Source organism: Chrysochloris asiatica, unplaced genomic scaffold (genome assembly GCF_000296735.1).
Source record: "Chrysochloris asiatica unplaced genomic scaffold, ChrAsi1.0 scaffold00229, whole genome shotgun sequence".
Lineage (NCBI taxonomy): Eukaryota > Metazoa > Chordata > Mammalia > Afrosoricida > Chrysochloridae > Chrysochloris > Chrysochloris asiatica.
This window is the reverse complement of record NW_006408747.1, coordinates 4717274-4725817: the sequence shown is the minus strand read 5'-3', so window position 1 is coordinate 4725817 and position 8544 is coordinate 4717274.

The following is an 8544-nucleotide window of genomic DNA, read 5'->3' as shown; positions in this document are numbered from 1 at the left end:
AGGAAAGGAGTCAGCACATCAAGGGTCATTACATCCCCTATGTACCCAGGGTTGATAGAGATGGGCAACTTAGACATTGGCTACATAAAATGGTGGGGGCTACAAAGGCACAAAGTGACTGACTTACCATTTTTCTAGTAAGTGTTTACTTTCATATTGTATGTGGTAAGGTAGAATCTCCAATTAGCTGTTCTCACACTGTCTAGATGGGGCTGCCACCACTCATCTGTTAGTTTGTCTTACTGTGGTGGCTTGTGTGAATGATCAGAACTGGACTATGAACCACAATGAAAACATTTCAAGCCACCAGCTTATACTCAGAAACCCTATAAGGTTCAAGTGAGTCAGAATGTCATCAACAGCACTTAATAAAATCATGGGCAAAATATTGAATGACATAGGAGGCAGCAAAGAAGGTGCACAGAATATACATAATCATTGAACCAAAACTAATTAGTTGATATTTAACCATTTCAAGGGTAAGCATATGATCAAAATCTGATGATACTGAAGAAAAATTTCTAAATTTCGGTGAAGGCTTTGGTGAAAACAAGGGTCCAGCGATTGACTGAATACAAATTATGGTATTTCAACAAAGTGATGAAACACAAGGAGTGCTTACTTGACTATTCTAAGACACTTAGAAGAAGGTTATCTGACCAAACAACTGGAAGAAATTCATATTTGTGTCCATTCCAAAGAAAGGTTACTGAATGGAATAAGGAATTCATTGGACAATATCATTACTATTACATGCAAATAAAATTTTGCTGAATACTATTCAAAACAGATTACAGCAGTACTTGGGCAGGAATCTTCCAGAAATTTATGTCGGATACTGGAAAGTATGTGGAACAATGGATATAAATGCTGTATCTTGACTTAAACAGACAATACCAGAATGATGTTTGTGCTTTACCAACTACACAAAGACATTTTCCCATGTGGTTAATAACAAACTATGAGTACGTTTACAAAGAATGAGTATAAAACAAAAAGTAGTTTTCCAAATAAAACGAGGTATGCTGAATGGTTTAAAATCACTAACGATGTTTAACCATACATATGCAATCTGAATGATGAACAAATAATTTGAGGAGCTGGCTTATATGTAGAACATGGCATGAAGATTGGAGGAAGACTCATTAACAACTTAAGATATGCAGAGGGCATAAGCTTGCTTTCTCGACTCAAAGAAGACTTGATGTTTACTGATTCAGATCAAGGACTTCAGCCTTCAGTACGGATTTCACCTCAATATATAAAAAATATAAATTTTCACAACTTGACCAATAATTAACATCATGATAAACTGATCAGAGTGAAACTGTCAAGGACTTCAGTTTGCTTGCATCATATATCACATAATATATTAAATTAGAAAAATCTACTCTAAAAGACCTCCTCTCTTTAGTGTCATGGAGCCTTGGTGGGGCAATGCATCATAATGCACTAGGTGGCAATATCGGTTTGAACCTCAAGGTTGATGGTACACCTTACTAGCCACTCAATGGAAATTTTATTTAGGGTCACTATTAGTCAGAGCCAACTCAATGACACTTAACAAAAACAACAAGTGTCAAAGGCAAAGAATGTCACTGTGAGGCATAAAGTACATCTGATGGTATATTAAAGTCATGGTATATTAAAGGCCTCTTAAGCAAGTTTGGAGTCTTGGTGTAGAATTGTGGGTTAATGCATTGGACTGCAAAGTCAGTTTGAACTGCAAGATCAATGGTTCAAGTTCACCAGCTGCTCCTAGGATACCCTATACAGGACGCTATTGGTTGGAACCAACACAGTGGCATTTCCTTACAAAAGCAATAATGTAAGTGCAAGTAGGGCACTGAATAGGGAAGACTTGTTGTTGTTGTTAGGTGCCATTTTGTTAGTACCAATTCATAGCGACCCAATAACAACAGAATGAAATACTGTCTGATCCTGGGCCAACCTCACAATTGTTGCCATGCTTGAGCCCATTGATGCTGTCCCTTTTCCAATCCATCTCTCTGCGTGGGGTCTCCCTCTTTTTCTCTGACCCTCCACCTTACCAAACATGATATCCTTTTCCAGCGACTGTTCCCTCCTGACAATATGTCCAAAGTATGAGAGATGAAGTTTGCCCATCCTGGAATCCAAGGAGCACTCTGACTGTGCTTCCTCCAACACAGATCTGTTAGTTCTTGTGGCATCCCATGGCACTTTCAATATTCTCGTCCAATACCATAACTCAAATGCATCAATTCTTCTATGGTCTTCCTTATTCACTGCTCAGCTTTCACATGCATATGAGGTTATTGAAAATACCATGGCTTGGGTCAGGCACACCTGCAAGGAAGACTAGTAAACAATCAATGGATTTAAATTCTTCTGTTGACAAAGAATAATGAGTATATCATAGACTGTCAAAAAGAACAAACAGATCTGTCTTGGGAGAAGTGCAGCCAGAATGCTCCTTGGCAGCAAGGATGTCAAGGCTTCTTCTCAAATACTTTGAATATGTAATTTGGATGGACCAGTCTTTGGAAAAGGACATCATGCTTGGCAAAAGAAAAGGTCAGCAAAAGAGAAGAAAACCAACTAAATGGATTGCCACAGTGGCTACAAAAAATGTCTCAAACATAATAATGGAGGATGGCAAAGGACCATATAGTATCTCTTTCTATTGTGAGTAGGGTCACTATGAGTTAGAAACAATTTGATGGCATACTGGACTGTTGTCAGTTGAAACCCAACAACTACTTCTTGGAAACATGATTGCACTCGTGCAATAGGGAACTGTCAGAAATTCAAGCTTCATTCAGAAGAGGACATGGAATGAATGGTACCATTGTTGATGTGAGATGTAACTTGGCTGGGATCAGAGAACACCAGAAGGATGTTTACCTTTGTTGTACTGAATATGCAAATAATTCCATTGTGTGGACAATAAGAACTTATGGATAACATTGAGAAGAGTGGGAATTTCAGAACACTTAATTATGCTCATGTGGAATCTGTACACAGAACAAATGTTGTTGTTTGAACCAAAAAAGGGGACATTATTTGTTTTCAAGTCAGAAAAGAGGTGCATCAGTGCTGTAAACTCTCCCCATACTTATTCAATCTGTATTCTGAGTAAATAAAATAACAAGCTTTGCTATACCTGTATGAAAAAGAAGAGAATATCAGGATTCTGGAAGGTGGTTAGCAAATGTACATATGCAGCTGTCACAAGTGCACTTGATGAAAGTGAGGAGGCCATGAATCAAAGACTGCAATTTTCAGTATTAATTGAATCTCAACATAAATCAAAGATCCTCACAAGTTGACAAATAAGCACCAGCATGATAAACAGAGAAAAGATTGAAATTATCAGTATTTCATTTTACTTGGGTGCAAAATCCATGCCCATGGAAGCAGATGTCAAGAAATAAAATAATGTATTAAATTTGCAAAATCTGCTGCAAGTTGTTAAAAAGCAAAGATTTCATTTTGAAGATTAAAGTATGTCTGACTCAAGCCATTATTCTTTTAATTGCCTCCTATGCTTGCTAAATCTTGACAATAAATAAGGAAGACCTAAGTAATTCTTGAAGTCCTAGTGTAGCACTGCAAGATAATGCACTGTACGTCAAATTCTGTATAAACCTCAAGGTCAGTTTGAGCTCAAGCAGTTCAAACCACCTGCCACTCCTTGGAAACTCTATATAGGGCCATTATGAGTAGTAACCGACTAGACAGTGGCACTTAACAACAGCAACGACAAGTAGTTCTTTCAATTATGGTCCTGGAGATGAATATTTATTAAACATGGACTTTCTGAAGAAAGAAAAAAATTTCCTTTGGAAGTAGTAGAGCCAGAATGCTTCCTAGAAGGGAGGATGATAAATTATCTCTTATGTACTTTGTACATGTCATCACTAGGAGCCTTTTCCTGGACAAAAATATCATGCTTGGTAAAGCTAAAGGCTATGGTCTTTGATCTTCATCAGTATTTTTAAGTCATCTTAGCTTTCAGCAAGCAAGGTTGTATCATCTGCATATCACAAGTTGTTAATGAGTTTTCCTCCAAACCTGATGCCACATTTTTTGTCATGTAGTCCATCTTCTCAGATTATTTGCTCAGCAAACAGATTGAATAAGTAAGTATGGTGAAAGATATAATTATGTTACTCAAGTATTCTACAAATGCATTTTGACATAAATTGTTATTATGATGAATAGTCATTTTCTACTATTCACCCTGCAGGAGCAACAATTGCCTCATCAATTATATAGTGTTTTTCAATTGTTTGTCATGCTGATATCATCAAATGGTGCATCATGATATTATGTATATATACCAAAACTTTTCAATCTTGGGAAATAATTTATTTGTTGCAAAAATAATGTGAATATTTAAAACATAACTCTTTTTATTTTTATATACTTTTGCTTTCTACCTCTCATATATCAGTTTGTAATAAAGTTGTGGCTGACTGTTGCTGTTATGATGGAAGTCATTCTACCAGCATTTCAAATGTCAACAGGGTCACCCATGGTTGGCAGTTTAAATAGAACTTTCAGACTAAGACAGACTAGGGGGGAGGAAGAGGTGGTCCAGTTATGAGAAAGTAGTCAATGGAAAACAGCCTGCTATTGTCCCAGAAGATAAACCTTCAGGTAAGAAGACAATCAAAGTACCACTTCAGAACAGCTACCACCTCAAAGTAAAGTCACCCATAGTCATTGAAATATAGAATTCATGAAGTTTGAATCTAGGAATACTGAAAGCCACCAAAAATAAAAAATAGAACTTTAAAACATCCATATCCTAGGCATTAATGATATGAAATGGACTAGCACCGGTCATTTAAAATAGGACAATCCTATAGCTGTCCATTCCAATAATGACAAATTGAAGATGAACATCATTCAATTCACTATTAAAAAGTGTATATCAATGTCTATTTTTAAGTACACTGTTGTCTATTATAGGATGATATCCATACTTCTACCAATAAAGCAAATGTATTGTTATCATTCAAATTTAAACACCAACCACAATAGCCAGTGATGAATATATTGAAGAATTACCCCAGCTTCTGTAGTCTGAAATCATTCAAACATGAAATCAAGATGTGCTGACTATAAGTGGTGAATAAAATGGCAAAGTTTAAGCAAAGAGTAAAGATCAGAATTTGGCAAATATGCCCTTGATGATAAAAACAAATAGAGGACTGAATTTTTCAAGACTAACATTTTATTCAATGCTATTATCATTTTTCCACAAAAATGACAACTATGCATTTCCAGATGAAATACACAGAAATCAAATCAAATACTTTGTGGAATGAGATGATGGAGAAGCTCAAAATCATCAGTTAAAGTAGATCAATGGCTTACTGTGGAACACACCATCAACTGAATATTTACAAATTATGCTGAAACTGAATAAAATTAAATCCATGAGAGTCAAATTATGAATTTGAATATTTCCCTCCTGAATTTGGATATCATCTCAAGAACAGATTTTATGTATTGTTGTTGTTATGTGCCATCTAGTCAATTCCGACCTATAGCGACCTGGTATAGGGTTTCCAAGGAGCCGCTGGTAGTCTTGAACCACCAACCTTGCAGTTCAAACGACTTTGTAGTCTGACGCATTAGCCAACAGTGCCACAGCAGGATTCACTTTATGTATTAGACATCAATAACAGAAAACTTGAAGATTTGTTGGATGACATTATACATCATACATGAGGAAAGCTAAAAGTCATTAAAATGACAGGAAAGAAATAAAAGACCAAATAGAACGTTCAAAGAGACTCTGAAACTTGTTTTTGAATATAGAGTAGCTGAACTGAATGGAAGAAATGATGAAGTAATAGAGTTTAACAGAAAAAAATCCAAAGAACAGCTTGAAAAGACAAACTCAAGTATTATAGTGAAATATGCAATAACCTGGAATTCTAAACCTAAAAAAGAACACTTCCAACAATTTTCAAATTAAAGGAACTGAAGAACAAATATGAAGCCTTAAGTTTGAGGGGAGTCCTGGTGTGGCACTGTGGGTTACTGCACCAGAAGCAAAGCCATTTGAAATGCACGGTTGGTGGTTCAAGCTAACCAGCTGCTCCTTGGAAACCCTATACAGGGTCTCTATGGGTCAGAAGCAACTCAACGGCACTTCACAACAACAACATGTGTAAAATATTGAATGATCAAGAAGCATCAATGAAGATGGAAGGAATCTTCAGAGCTACTGTACCAAAAAGAATAGGTCAACATTCAGCTATTTTGAAAGGCTGCATATGATCAAGAACCAATGTTATTCAAGGAAGAAGTTCAAAATGCACTGAAGACATTGGGGAAAAACAAGACACTATAATTTGACTGAATGCCAATTGTTTCAAAAAATTGATGAAGCACTGATTGTATCCACTCATCTATACCAAAAAATTTGGAAGGCAGCTAAATTTCAAATCAACAATAAGAGAGTCATATTTGTGTCTGTTTGAAAGTAAAATGACAAACCATAACATGGGAATTATAGAGCACTATAATTAATACTGAGGGATCCCAGAAGATGGTGGATCAGATAGATGTACACTAAGGAGCTCCATTAGCAAGAACACAGAATATCGGACCAAGAAGGCTCAGGGAGTGGTGCTAGAACTCTGAACAACATATAAAGGAATATTTAGAAGCTTGAAAGGCTTACAGCTAGGATAATTTGTAGCAGAATCAAGAAATCCATTGCTTTTTAATTGAAGATGCTCAGCTGCTCCTGGAGCCACCATATTGGGAGAGATCAAGAGGCGGAAGGATAAGAACAGCCATGAACGCCTGACAGAAATGTGGAGATACAGGTGTGGACACTATTTTTCTGGTATCTGTTCATTGGTCTCTCACTGTCTGCTCACCTCCATTCTGATGACTAGAGGGTATGTGTGAGCAAATGGACATCCCACTCTCTCCCCTGGAAGGCTCTAGTACGCATGTGCACAGATCTCCTTGAAATTGAAAGTGACAGTTTCTACTTAAAACCAAATGGCCACCACTCATCTGTTAGTTTGTCATTCTTTAGTGGCTTGGGAGTCGCTGTGATTCTGAAAGCTATGCCAACATTATTTTAAACACCAGCAGTGTCACCCATAGTGGACAGATTTCAGATGAGCTTCAACACAAAGACAGATTAAGAAGAAAGAGTGAACTACTTCCAAATCTTTAGTCACTGAAAACCTTATGAAGAGCAGAGAAACACTGTCAGATATAGTGCCAGAAAATGAGGCCCTCAGGTTGATTGAAAAAAATTCAATCATTGACTTTCATTATTGAAAGATTCACTGGGACAATTATTGAATGATGCAGAAAGTATCAATAGAAGATGGAAGGAATACACAGAGTTACTCTACCAAAAGGAAATGGTTGCTGTTCAACTGTTTCAAAATGTAGCATATGATCCAGAGCCAACGATACTGAAGGAGGAAGTTGTGGTGTTAGAGGAGAATATTTAAACTACCATGGTCTGCCAATAGAATCATTTTGGAAAAAGTGCATCCAGAATGCTCCTTGGAGGCCAAGATTGCCAATCTTCATCTCTCATATTTCAGATATAATGTCAGGAGGGACTAGTTACTGGAGAAGGATATCATGTTTGGTAAGTTGAAGGGTCAGAGAAAAAAAGGAAGACCCCCAACGAGATGGATTGGCCAAGTGGCAGCATCAGTAGACTCAAGCATGTCAACAGTAGTGAGGTTGGCCCAGGATTGGGCAGTGTTTTGTTCTGTTGTGCATAAGGTCACTATGGGTCATTACTGATTTGATGGCACCCAACAAGAACAACAACATAATTAATAATTCAAAAACATGCAAGTAAAATGAAGTTGAAGATCATTCAAAATGATTTTGTTTAGTATAAGGATAAAGAGTTATCAATAATTCAATTCAGATTCAAATGATGTGGAATAAGTCAAATCATTGCTGATGTCAGATGCTAAATCATAGAAAACCTGAAAAGTGTTTAGTTGTATTTTATTGATTACAAAAAACTTTTGACTGTATTGATCATTACAAACTTTTAATAATAATTTGAATAATGAACATACCATAATACTTAATTTTGCCATTTACAACTTGTACAGAATAAGGGTACACTGAATGGTTTAAATTCAGGAAAAGTATTTGTAAGGGAAATATCTTTTCACCATACTTTTTTTTTAAGGTTTTCATTGTGGATTGAGTGAAAGTTTACAGGGCATATGATCAGTATTACATTCAACAAATCATATACATTGTTTCATTACAATGATTATACTCCCCTCCATGTACCATCAGTTAACAGTATTTCTCACTATCCACTTTAGCTTTTTTAAAAACACACAAACAAACAAAAAAACACCACTCAGGCAAATATAATAATTTACATCTCCAAAGGGCATATTCTGCAAGTCTGCTCCTGGCCACCAGCTCTTAGTCCCTCTCTTCTTGGACCATGAATCTAGAGTCCTCAGCCATTCCCCCTCTCCATGCCCCCATCTCTGCCTCCATCTCTGGCACTGCTGCTTCTCTGGAGAAGGT